The following is a 13,917-nucleotide window of genomic DNA, read 5'->3' as shown; positions in this document are numbered from 1 at the left end:
ATTTAGGGGCCCTCTTACGGGGGCCCCTGCAATGCCCATGCCAGTGGCATGGGCACTGCAGGGGCCCCCAGGGGCCCCGCGACCCCCCCTACCGCCATCCGGATCCCGGCGGTCGGACCGCCGGGATCTGGATGGCGGTAGGGGGGGTCGTAATCCCCTCGGCGGCGCAGCAAGCTGCGCCGCCTTGGAGGATTCAATGGGGCGGCGGTACACTGGCGGGAGACCGCCAGTGTTGCCGGTCCGACCGCGGCTTTACCGCCGCGGTCGGAATCCCCATTGGAGCACCGCCGGCCTGTCGGCGGTGCTCCCGCGGTCCTCCGCCCTGGCGGTCTTTTACCGCCAGGGTCAGAATGACCGCCTTTATGTCTTCCCCACGACTCCAGGTCGCGCTGTACTTCACAAACTAATGTCGTATAATTCAAGCTCACCGTCTTTGCAGCAGAGGTCGCTAACTCAACTCCTAGATAAGAAAGGCGCGAGGACAACCAAAGAAAGGGGTATCTAGCTCTCAGGTCTGCCTCATGATCCGGGCTTACCGACAAACTAAGAACCTGAGACTTCTGCATGTTAACCCGAAATCCCGAGACCTGTCCGAACTCAGCTATTATCTCCATAAGCGCTGGCAGTGAAGTCACGGGCTCCGCCAGAGTAAGGATCAAATCATCTGCATACAGGATAATGAGATGGTGGTCTCCGCCAAACTTCACACCGGAAACCAAGGGACTGTCCCGCAACCTCTGCGCGAGGGGTTCCATATATAGCGCAAACAAGAGGGGAGAAAGTGGGCATCCCTGTCTAGTCCCACGCCTAACCGGGAATGGCAGGGAGAGCACACCATTAACTTGAACTGCCACCCTGGGAGACCGATAGACGCATCGGATCCAAGACCTAAAACCGGGACCCAGTCCGAATCGCTCCAGTACCCTAAAGAGATAGGGCCAATGAACCCTATCAAACGCTTTTTCAGCATCAATAGAGAGGAAGAGCGCCTCTCTACGGGAGCGGTCCATTTTATTTAACAGGTGCAGGAGCCGCTTCGTATTTTCGTTACATTGTCGGTTTGGTATAAAACCTGATTGATCTGGATCAATAAGACTCGGCATATAAAGATTAAGGCGGTAAGCAAGAATGCCAGTGAATAGCTTGGCATCTATCTTCAGTAGCGAGATCGGCCTATATGAAGCACACTCCTCTGGATCCTTGCACGGTTTATGTATAAATGCAATGGTAGCGTCCAACATACAAGCCTCCAGGGCTCCCGACGTCCGAAAAGAATTAAAAAGCCATTCCAAAAGCGGGGCGAGTTCCACATAGAAAGTCTTATAGAATAGAGCCGTAAACCCATCAGGGCCAGGGGACTTCCCAACCTTTAGTTGAGAAATTGCCGATATAACCTCTTTCAACCTTATCAGCTGGTCCAGCAAGGACGCCTCCCTCTCACCCAGGGGCGTGATTGCTATGCCCTCTAAAAATGAATCCAGGGCCACGTCGTCCAGCTCATCGGCCGCGTATAATACCCGGTAAAACTCCGAAAAGGCCTCTGCAATCTGATCACTCGCACGCGCCTCTATTGCAGAAGGGGAATGGATAAATTTTATCGCCGACGCTGCACGCTGCGCTCGCAAGCGGTGCGCCAATATCTTTCCACACTTATTGCTCCCAATGCAGAATTTATGCTTAAGTTGCGCGTTCGCATACTCCGCACTATCCCAATCTAGCCTCTTCAGCTGTTGCCTCACCTTCTCTAATTCCCACCAGATTCTAGGCATGCCAGTAGATATTTTTGGGAACGCTCCAGTACAGCCACCCTCTGCTCCAGCTCCTCCCATATCTCCCACCATGCCTTATTATCTCTCGCGGACAGTGCCATCACCTCGCCCCGCACTACTGCCTTCAGAGCCTCCCATACCATCTCCAAAGTAGTACTACCATCATCATTAAAGCTAACATAGTCTGTGATCGCGCGCCGGAGCGACTCCACCATTGTCTCACTCTGGAGCAAAGAATCCCTAAAGCGCCAGCTCAGAGTACCCACCCGGCCCACCCCCACAGTAACCTCTACAGTAATTTTGGCATGATCAGTCAAGGCTCTGGGTTCAATCGTGGCCTCCCTGACCCGGGATACAAATTCCTGCGAGGCCAGAAAAAGATCGAGCTGTGCATAAGTCTTGGTTGCCGCCGAGTAAAAGGAGTAATCCCGGAGCGTGGGATGCAACTTTCTCCACACATCCTCCAACCCACATTCAACCAGCCACTGACGCCGATAAAGCCCCCGCCTGCCTAAAGCGTTGACCTGATCGGTCGAGCTCCTTATCCATCACCAGGTTAAAATAACCTCCTACCAAAATGGCACTATCTGGTGAGTCCATGTGTGCAGATGTCCACCATAGCGATGTAGGCCATATCCCAGGAATTGCATCTGTAGAGGCCAGGAGCACGGCGTAGTGCAGGGGGCTGCTGTGTCTGTATTGTCCGCCAACGGTAGCGGTATGCCATGCACTCAACCTGTCTTTCTTCTGTCACACCCCCCGCTTTTTCTGCTCTCTGTGTTCTTTTGTGCATCAGCATCATCAGGCGGAGGTACAGTGGCACCGGAGCACGAGGGAGCTGCATCCCACATGGCCATGGAGGGCCACACCACGGACTCAGAATGCACCAGTGGGACGGAGGGCGAGGGGAGCTTCACGTCGGGCACCGGATCACCAACCAGCGACACAGACTCGTCCGCCGATGGGAGCTCCCTTGTGGTGGCGGCACCATCTGTGCCCCACACTTCTACAGGTACAGCCGCCACCTCCCCTACCAGCACCGCCCTTCCAGCAGCCCCTCAGCCTTCGCACCGTGCCCGCTCACCCAGGAGGGTGGGCATCACCTTCGCCCCAGGCACCTCAGCCCCTGCCCCTGTCACCCCTGCTGCCCTCAGTGAGGAGGCCCTTGACCTCCTCAGGTCACTCATTGTTGGGCAGTCTACCATTGTGAATGCCATCCAGGGTGTAGAAAGGGGGTTGCGACACGGTAATACATTCCTGGAGGGCATTCATTCTGGTCAGGCTGCCCTTCATCGAACCCTGCAATCTTTGGCCTCAGCACTGATGGCAGCCATTGTCCCTGTGTCTAGCCTCACACCTCCAACTTCCTCCACCCAGACCCAATCCCCTGTACCCCAGCCTATCCCAAGCACACCAACAGACAAGCATGCACACACCTCAACACCCAAAAATGGCTCTGGCAAACATAGGCACCACACATCCCACAGGCACTCACACAAGCATCACACACATACAGACACAGCAACATCCACTGCCTCCACTGTGTCCCCCTCCTCATCGTCTCCTTCCTCCCTCCCAGTGTCGTCTACACTCTCTCCTGCATGCTCTACATCTGCAGGCACAAGGACTCGCACCAGAACACCCAGCACCACACCCCGCTCACCTGCACTCACCACCCCCACTCCCATTTACACGTCCCCTGTGTCCTCTCCCAGTGTGTCTGTGACGCCCCCTCCCAAAGTACACAAACGCGGGCACCCACACACCCAACATCCATCCACCTTACGACAGCCTCCAGTACCTGCACCTGCACCCAAAACACCTAAAGTGACACATCCTACAACCACCTCCTCTTCCTCCACTCCCAGACCCCCTCCAGCTACCCACCCCAGTGTTGACCTCTTTGCCCCCATCCCCAAGTATTGGGGAGACCGCCTCAAGAAGGCCTCCTGTTGGGCATTCGGAGCATAAATGGAAGCAATAGTGAAGGAGAAGACCCCAAGTCTTATTCTAATGGCCAGAAACCTGCCTTGTACTTCGTGTATCTTCCCCACTATCTCCCCAGCAAAGGTCCTCGAAAGCGGTATCGCCACCCCCACGTGCTTTGTAGTTGCTGAGGACCAAAGCTGTCTAGGAAACCACCTTGAACGCATGAGGAATGAGTCTTTATGCAATAAATGTGTCTCTTGTAATAAACATATATGACACCCAGATTTCTCTAGGCCCGACAAAATCGCTAACTGCTTGGTCGGATTATTAAGCCCACGGACATTCAAACTTAGACACTTAACTGTCATACAGCACAGAGAGACAACAGCTCAGGTGGGGAGGAGTTCTACGGAGGGACCAAGATCCAGAGCAGCTTCTCAGACGCTCCAACTCACATAGCCAAGCCGCCAGGACCACCACTGACCAGACTCGCAGGGAGCATTCCAACATATAACCATAACGCACACGGGTGCTCATAACAGAAAAGTCCTCTCACACACATCCCTAAGAGATAAAAGTCTCAACAGGGTCGTAGAACCACACAAGTTCGTCCACCAAGTCCGTCGACTCCGCCGCCCAGGCCCCTCTCAGTCGGCCACAGGCTGACAAGCGACCCCCAGCTGCCCAGCAGCCCTTCACTGATCCTCATTTAGGCACTTGTCCCAGCTGCCACGCTGCTCACTGCCGACTGGCGCTCCGAGATCTGCTCCAACGTAGTTGGACGCTGCTGTTTCCTTCTTCTCTCCTTCCTCCACCAGCGCGGAAGATCCCCGCCGAGCTGGCCCAGCTTCGAACCCGGATCCTGGGTATCCTCCTCCAAGCCCAGGATCCGGTTTGCCTCCGATATTGACTTCACCTGGCGAAGCTGATCCTCCCAGCAAAAAACAAGGTGGAATGGGTGGCCCCACGAGTAGGACACAGCATGCGCACGCAAATGCTCTGTGATGGGTTTAAACTCACGCCGCCTTTGCAGAGTGCGAACCGAAAGGTCCTGGTTTAGCTGGAGTTGATGTCCTCTAAAATGGACCTTCGGAAGATTGCGTGCCTTTTGCAATATGCTTTCTTTCAGCCCAAAATTGTGGACACATGCCAGTATATCTGGTGGGCGGTCCCCAGCTCTGCCAAAGCGGCCCACACGATGGACTCTATCCAGGGTGATCTCCCGGGACTCCTCAAGGTCAAGGACCAAGAGGAACAACGCCACCACAAAGTCTCCAATGTCCTCCTTCTCAGCCCCGAGTGGCACTCCTCTAATGCGGATATTATGTCTGCGCGACCGATTCTCCAGGTCCTCCACTGTCATCTGAAGGAGATCCTGCTGCTCCCGCAAGCGTATAACCTCCTGTTGCAGGTCCGCCACCTCCTCGCCGCGGGCAGTTTCACCATCCTCGACCTGCGCTATCCGCTCACCCAAGGATGTAAGCTCAACCCTCAACTCCTTCACCTCGTGAGATATGTCTTTGCGGAGTTCCTGTAGGTCGCTCCGGAGTGATTCCAACAAGGAGGTAAGAAAACCCTTAGTGACTGGAGCTGCCTCGTCCTCTGCCATTTCCCTCCTTGCCTCAGGAGACCTCGCGGTCGGCGGCTCCTCAGGGGCCCCTCCTGGCACCTGGCGCCCCGGTCAGCATATCTCTTACCATCCGGTCCCGCTTGGGCTTGGAGGCCGCTATCCCCTCTGCCCACTGACTGCGGCTGTTCAAGTGGCTCAATCGGGCCTCTTCGCAACGTCACCGTAGGCCGCGTCCTCCAGGCCTCAAACCCCCACCGGAAGCCACCAGCCTTCTGCTGCAGGGCAGTCCGCGGGCCTCCTCCCCAGCACCGCTCGCCTCCGCTTTGAGTGAGGCCACCGCAGGCCGCGCGCACTGCCAATCGGTGGCTGAGACCCACCGCGCCACCCAGGATCCTCTGCACCAACGCCAGACGACCTCAGAGCACTCCAATCCACTCGCCGTCCTCTCTGGGGCTCCACCCGGAAGGGCCAAGCACGGATGACACAGTCGTCACCAGTGCCCCGGCACCCGGGTCTTCACTGGGCCCTCACCGCGGGCCCCACCTCACTGCAAGGGTGCAGCTCCCTCCAGGGGTGCCGCCGCACCCCCGCGCCCAGCCAGCAGGCCGCCAGGTCCAGGGCCCGCCACGCAGTATAAACCGCGACCCTCTGCGTCGTCCAGCTACAGATGCCGATCAGGGGCTCGCGGCTCCGTGCTCCCCGCTGCCCCGACCTCAAACGCCTCTGGCGCACTCAGAGCCCAAGATGCCCCCTGCACCAGGCATCACGGCGGAGCACCACGGGCCGACAAGCCCCGCAGTTGCACAGCAATTTCAGGGCCCGGGCGGCGGAGTTCAGACCAACGCGTCCGCTCACGCCGCCATCTTGGCCACGCCCCTCCGTCAGTTACGTTTAGTTTACATTAAGAATATTATTTATGATGTTATCCAGTTAGAGCTAGGCAGGTGCTCTGCGCTACATCACCATTCTCATAGGTTGGCACTCGCTTTGGCTGAATATTTAAGAAGCCATTGCAATGCCCTCCTATCTCTATAGTGAATTAGTGATATCAGTGAGTTATTGTTCTCTGTGACTTTATGTAGCTCATACAGTCCCAAAACATGTCACAGCAAGTATGCATGCATTGCAAAAAAGAGAGACTGAGTTGGTCCATTAAGGGGCTTGAGAAATGAGAATAGCATGGAAGATCATTCATTGAAATGCAATGCATTAGTTCCAAATGTAGTTTCTGTTAAGGAAATTTGGAATAGGAATTTTAGGACTATAGCCAACTCAACAATAGTTGATCTTACTAGTGTAGTACAATAGGCAATCTGATTTAAGCACAATGTTATTGCGTTTGCATGTTAAATGATAACTTTGTGGAGACTAAAGCTACCTCTAATGTATTTTTTCTCTCTTCTTTCTAATTTTATACTAGCAGACAAGGGCAGGAAGAGGGGCAATGTACCTTCGGGTCTGCTGGAGCTGGGGAGTCTCCAACCACCAGCGCTGATGCTGATGACTCTGCTCATTCCAGTAAGTTCTAATATTTAATATTATTATTATTATTATAAGCTATATTTCTCTAACTTTAACATCGCCCCACTTTTCTACTACTTTTAAATTGTGCCTTGTTTAATTTTCTATAGTCTCCCTTTTTTTCCAACTCCCCTATCCAAGTTTTTTGTTTAATTCCTGCTACCTCTGCATTATCTTTTTTTTCTGTCATTGATCATTTTGTAATTCACCCCTTCGTTGCTCTTCAATGATTCCAAGTCATCATCAATCATAGGCTGTAGCTCTGCCCCTCTATTATACAAAAGTTTTGGTTTGGCTTGACTGCCTGACTTTTCTAACATTCCAACAAACTGCCTAGAGTGATATTTTTGACAGAAGATACTGCTGTGCTAATCGAACTGTAACAATTGCAGTTGCATTTTTTCGATTTCAAAAATTAAGAAAGGGACTTGGCATCTCAAAACTGTATACTGTTTTTTTATAGCCACCCCACCCAGTGGAGCTGGCTCAAGTTCGACCGCTGCAGGGGCGGGGGGAGATGCAGGGTAAGGGATGGACGCTGGTAACTCACATTGTTTGCTTACTGACAATTACTCTTAATCACTAGCTACAAGAGCGTTGTCATGATCGGATTCATGAACCCTCCACATTACAGCTACAGCGGTGGTTAGGTTACTTATGGCCTCTTCTAACTGCAACTCAGAAAAAGCACACATGATGCAAGCTAAAAATAATGGCTTGAGGAAAACATGAAAGAACAGAAGGTTAAAAGAAAGGATGATTGAAAAGTGAAAGGAAAGGATTTGTGAGTGGATGTAAAAGGATGCGTGGGTGAGCGTTGCCATTGGGTAAATGGATGGATGGATAAAAGGATGATTGAAAGAAAGAGTGGATAGTGTGGGTAGTGAACGGATTGATAAAGGATTGTGAATTTGGGTGAAAGACTGGATGAGAGACAGTAAAGCTTAAATCATGGTGGCAATGGTTGTATATAGGGGAGGAATAAAAGGATGATTGAATAATTGCTTGGCTGAATAAATAAGGGAGCTCTTCTTCTATACAGAGATCAGTGATACCCCTCTATTCTTCTATAGCAAACACTCTACCTACTTGTCTAAACTATCTGCCTTACTCTGCAATAGAATAAGTCAAGTTTCTTTACTTTCATTACTGTTCAGCGAATCAATTTGTTGGAACGAATTTGTGATGGTGGGTGAGATCAGTGAGTAAAGTGGGACTAGTAAGTGCCTGATTTGATTTCAAGTTTGGTGTAGGGGATAGTCTATGATGAACATGCTAAATACAATCTGTATAGCCCATTCTTTTCCCTGTAGTGCAGTGCATCTTTCCCCCGTCTGCTTATGGCAGACAGGATTAAATATATCCACATTCTATACATGACATTTGTGACATATCTTATTTGAACTAAGTGAAAGTTGTGTGGGGAAGAGCAGGACCATCAGAATTAATAATAGATAATTGTCAGGTAGAGCGCCCCAAGCTGCAGACAGTAGTAACGTACTTGACGTGCTGGCTAGCATGCCTCCAATTATTTGACACAACACCTTGTACTCCATAGTGCATAATACCTAACTCATCCTAAAGAGAGATAACTCATTTTAGTTTTCCTCTAAGTGGGTCTGTTTAGTTACTAGAAAAACTAATGTGAGGCATGTGTAGATAAGCGAATAAAATATTGGCGATGTGAATCTCTTAATCATAAATATTCACATAAAATTCCGATGTCCCTCAGGTACCAGCAATGCAATGCTACTGTGCCACCTGCTATCTATAATTTGAAGAAGTGTTTGTTCAGAGCATTTTTTACATTGTGTTTTTTGTTCTTATTCTTTTTCTTTACATTGCTACTCCTGTCTGAGGACCCCCATCAACCAGGCAGGAGACAACGGCGCATCTGCAGCAGCAGAGACTGGGGAAAATTTAGGCAGAATACCAGAGTCTGGTGATCCTGAAGGAGGAAAAGGCCGAAACAGCTGCCTCAGACCCAGGACCCAACAGAGCAGCATGCCAGCTTCCTGCGTCCCGGCCAGTACACCATCAGCATCACCGTCAGCAGTCAGGGTCCCCGACTGCACCTGCTGCTGCACCCTTCCGCTCCTCTAGGGCATTGCTCCGATGCAACCTACAGTGGATGGACTGGATGGAGATCTGGCTCACCAGCATTGAGCAGAACCTGAGCAGCTCTGGACCCATATTGACATTGCCCTTTTCTAAGCCCTTTTTTATTTATTTTTATTTTGGTGAGAGGGACTTGTTGTGGGTGGAGATGGTGGGAAGGGATTTGAGCTTGACCTTGGACTTTTCATTGGACTTTTGAGAACTGGGTTATTTTTTGCAGGGAGAGGGGTTGGACTGCTGTAGGCAGAGAGGGAGGGTTTTCTATTTGTAAATAATAAAGGGTATTTCTTTTTAACTTGATTTGCATCTTAAATCTTTATTTTGGTGTTTTATGCCTTTAGTTTGCACTGCTGTCTTTTAGTGTAGCCTGTTATTTGTAATCTGCTAAAAAAAAGTGTATGCCATTTACTTAGAACCTTGCTCTTTTGCCATCTGCAACTATTATTGACCACTAGGGGATGACTGCCCTTGCCTATTTTGCTTACAAAAACCCAGTGCATACAGACAACATCTTCTACAATAGTATTTAGATACTAACTAAACAAGTTCATTTCAATCCATGGTTTTTCTCTTATCTGAACAGGTGAAGCAATGGAATCTTCTTACGACAGGGTCTTTCCCAAGAAGGTATCTTAAGGGGGTGGTATTTAGGTATTAGTTGTAGCAGGCCAGTACGCTAACCGGGAAGACAGAACTTTAGAGAAGGTGCCACTCCCACCTATGCAAAATCAAACTACATGATTAATCAAAGGGTTATCCATCATTGTCAACTCAATTGAAAGAAAACAGAGAGTTAGTGTGTCATTATATTATTATAACTTTGGGGAAACTGAGACCAGACTAGCACAATGACAGTATTTGAAACACAGCAAAGAAGACCTGATATGATCATAAAATGTAGCAATATCATTTTTTTCTGAGCAATGTTGGGGAGCTATGGTATAAAGCTAAACTTAGAAAATGAAATCATTGAGTCAGAAGTGGGCTCAGACTCAAGTGTTAGGACCAGGTTCAGTATTTACAGAACACCCACACAAGGCTTGAATGAAGATGTTGATGGGGCCAGTGTGGAATATTGCTCAGGTAATAGAAGGCAGAAGGTCATGAAGTGAGTTGGTGTTGCTTTCACCACATCCACCCCAGCAAGGGTGAGATTCATTTATGGTATAAAATTAGGTCACACTTCAATAAATCACACAGCCTGGTGAAGCACCTTTAGGAGCTCAAAGAATGGATGAGAAAGGGGATTTTGAGAAAGGTGTGACAAAGACAAACACTACACAAAAGAAACCCTGACAATATTTGTTGGGGTGCTGAGCAGCACACCATCAGCAATCTGTTGTGGAAGAAAACAAAGGGAAAGTATGGCACAGTTCAGGATAATAATTGGAAACAGTCATTCAGCCCCAGAGAGACCTCAGAAGGTATATCCTAAGTGTTATGTCTTCTAGTTTTGAAATATGGAAGATATAATTATCTCACCCAGTTCTAAAAATTATGATTGTTAAAAGGAAAATGATACTGTATTGCCAAACTGAGTGATGCAGCTCTATTCTTTTTGGAATGTCCATCACTCTGGTGCCTGTCTGAACCTTTTGGGTAGGTACGCTGAAGTGCTGAGCTTCGTACATTTTGGTTGTGCAGGAGAGCACTGGGAGGAGGCCTGTATTTTGAAAAAACAGTAGCTGTCCTATGGAGTAAAGGACAAAAGAAAGGAAGGTAAGCTTCATGAGGAGTCAGGATTGTACCAAGAAGACTCAGAGGCAGAGCAATAACATAAGAGGAGTTTCCTTTTCGAGCTAGCAGTGCAGCAAACACATACTCAGCAGCAATTCCAAATCAATGCACCTCTCTCCAGTTTATGGAGCTGAGTGTGTCATAGGCCTCAGAGCCTTTGCCATTGTCATGAATTCTCTTTGAAGTCGAAAACCTTCTCTTTTCTAGCTGTTGAGGTAGTCCCACCCTGAGTCCTTCCATCTTCATCCTTTATATTCAAAGTAACTCTGTCCCAGTCCCAAACCGAGCAAGGTAGACCTGCTAAGTGCACTGCTGTTGAAAAAACATATAGAGAAATAGAACTGGAGGATTTATGTGTAGATTTGTGCTTGGTAGCTTGGCTGGTTTGTTATGAGGAACCAGAAAAATGGAGTAGACCCTGCAGTTAAATTTCACTACTTTTGAAAGGGCAATCACTTTCAGGAACAAAATGATCACCCATCAGCCTCCAAACATTGCAAATCATTGGAAACAAGTTTACAAATTTGTTGTACTCTCTCCCTCACTGTCAGCCACCACATAAATCAGTTACCACTCAAAATTTCACAATCACAATGAATCTCTATATCACCACTCATTTGTGCAATAGTTACTTATTTACCTCTTCCACTCCAAGCATGGTGGTTGAAGAAAATACCTCCTCTTTGATGGTATCCATACATTGGAATTAGGTATTGGCACTGGCAGTCTTTTAATGCTCTTCTAGGGCAGACCTGCTAGGTTATGAAAAATAGGATAGGCAATGGCATGTGAGAGAGGCCGGATCATCATCAATGTTCTTAAGGGTATGTGAGGACTTCTTCGCTGCAAACAGGTCCAACTCCAATCCCGGCTTATATGTGAATATAAAATCAATAGTGGGGCTGCATAAATTGACACCAACATAATGTTGCACAAGCATATTTTTATTTTTTTTACAAAGAAAAAGAAAACGAATGAGGAATAATTAAAAAATTCAATGATGGCACTGGCATACTCAATCTAGGAAGTAGAGTTTGTCCTCAAGCTCTGGTGGTTCTCCCAGAAGTTTGTCAGCTAAAACGCTTGATTCAGACCAATCATCCTCTTCCTCCTCCTGTGGTGTTTCAAGAACAGTGGAATCAGGTGGTATAAAATGCTGGTTCTTTTTGATAATTGCCAATCTCTCCACATTGTGAGGAAAGTGACTTGTCCTTCTCATTGTAACAACTGCACCAGCTGCACTGAACACATGTTCAGCAAACAGGCTGGCTACAGGGCAGTCCAGAAACCTTATTTTCAGCCTGCTGAGCTCTGGCCATTGGCACATTTTACCATACCAATACACCAATGGGTTTTGATCCACATACACCTCTTTCGGGTCACCCAGATACTCCTGTAACATCCTCTGGATGGTCGTTGGTTCTGTCACCTGCTCGACCACTTTTTCCTTTCCCTTTGCACTGGATTTAAAACCTGCTACTTGAAACAAAGCCAATGCAGAGGTTGGTTCAGATTTTTCAGTTGCTATTGTTGCTGATTTTCTCGTTTGTGGGGTTGGCAGATGTGAGAGAAGACTGCCCCCTCTGGAAGTCGAAGGCTGCACCCCTAAACTGCTTAGTGGGACTCTGCATTTCAGCTGTTTCTCTTCCAGTTCTCCTGCTTGCTCAACAATTCACCTCTTGTATTGTGAAACATCCCCTTCAGAAAACGAAATGATAGTGGAAAGATTTTTTTTGTAGCATGGATCAAGAAGGTTGGCACAGATGTACGTTTTGGACCAGATGATGCCATTTTGCAGCCCTGCATTAAAAGTCAAGCACTGGTTTAGGCTATTAACCAAGGCATGCACTTCTAGGTTTTCTTTTGCACCCTGAATGCAAACCTTTCAAACACCTTCTTTAGCTGCTCCTGTAGAAGATGCAATAACGGTCTAGCTTGGCCCATTGTACTGTCCTCCTTGCTAACTTCCTACATGAAAACCCCAAAGGGGAGGAGCATCTGTGTGAGGCACTTGACTAGGTCCCATGTGTCCGCATCCATGGTCATGGCTTTCCAAATTGCATCAGCTTCTCTCTGAATGATATAGTCATTGATCTGTTTGTACTACTCCAACAGATGGTGCAACATATAATAGTTTGAGTTCCAATGTTTTGGTCCCTCCTGTGTTAGGGCTTCAACTGGCACTCTTTTAACAAACTGAATGATATTCAACTGTTTCTGGGCTTTAAAAGAATGGCTGACATGAATGCAGCTGCATCTGCAGGTGGTCAGTATGTTGCTGACTATGTCCTTTTTTTTAGGAAAGTCTTGCACAACTAGGTTGATGCAGTGTGCCAAACACAGGACCCTGAAATAGCTACCATCTGCCATAGCCTTGCCTATGTTACCACCATTGTCTGTTGCAACAAATCCAACTTGAAGACCTCTGGGCCGCAGCCATTCAGACATGTTGCTCTCAAATTCCTCTAAGATGTTTGATATATCTCCATGGTGAACATGGCTACTGTTGCATGCCACCAAATGCTCTTACAAATGTCTGTTCTCCCAGAAGTTTGTCAGCTAAAACGCTTGATTCAGACCAATCATCCTCTTCCTCCTCCTGTGGTGTTTCAAGAACAGTGGAATCAGGTGGTATAAAATGCTGGTTCTTTTTGATAATTGCCAATCTCTCCACATTGTGAGGAAAGTGACTTGTCCTTCTCATTGTAACAACTGAACACATGTTCAGCAAGCAGGCTGGCTACAGGGCAATCCAGAAACCTTATTTTCAGCCTGCTGAGCTCTGGCCATTGGCACATTTTACCATACCAATACACCAATGGGTTTTGATCCACATACACCTCTTTCGGGTCACCCAGATACTCCTGTAACATCCTCTGGATGGTCGTTGGTTCTGTCACCTGCTCGACCACTTTTTCCTTTCCCTTTGCACTGGATTTAAAACCTGCTACTTGAAACAAAGCCAATGCAGAGGTTGGTTCAGATTTTTTAGTTGCTATTGTTGCTGATTTTCTTGTTTGTGGGGTTGGCAGATGTGAGAGAAGACTGCCCTCTCTGGAAGTCGAAGGCTGCACCCCTAAACTGCTTAGTGGGACTCTGCATTTCAGCTGTTTCTCTTCCAGTTCTCCTGCTTGCTCAACAATTCACCTCTTGTATTGTGAAACATCCCCTTCAGAAAACGAAATGATAGTGGAAAGATTTTTTTTGTAGCATGGATCAAGAAGGTTGGCACAGATGTACGTTTTGGACCAGATGATGCCATTTTGCAGCCCT

General features: G+C 48.4%; 1 long non-coding RNA gene across 1 annotated transcript in view; it reads left to right on the top strand.

The window, feature by feature from the left end:
- Positions 1-9,153, top strand: part of LOC138297276 (uncharacterized) — a 119,123-nt gene extending 109,970 nt beyond the window's left edge. The window contains exons 4-5 of the long non-coding RNA XR_011203992.1: positions 6,692-6,786; positions 8,649-9,153. This is a non-coding gene — a long non-coding RNA (uncharacterized lncRNA). The remainder of the gene's footprint in view (positions 1-6,691; positions 6,787-8,648) is intronic.
- The last annotated feature ends 4,764 nt before the right edge of the window (positions 9,154-13,917 follow it).

This window comes from Pleurodeles waltl, chromosome 5 (assembly GCF_031143425.1).
Source record: "Pleurodeles waltl isolate 20211129_DDA chromosome 5, aPleWal1.hap1.20221129, whole genome shotgun sequence".
Classification (NCBI taxonomy): Eukaryota; Metazoa; Chordata; class Amphibia; order Caudata; family Salamandridae; genus Pleurodeles; species Pleurodeles waltl.
The sequence above is the reverse complement of the archived record's forward strand: the minus strand, read 5'-3'. Positions and strand labels throughout refer to the sequence as shown.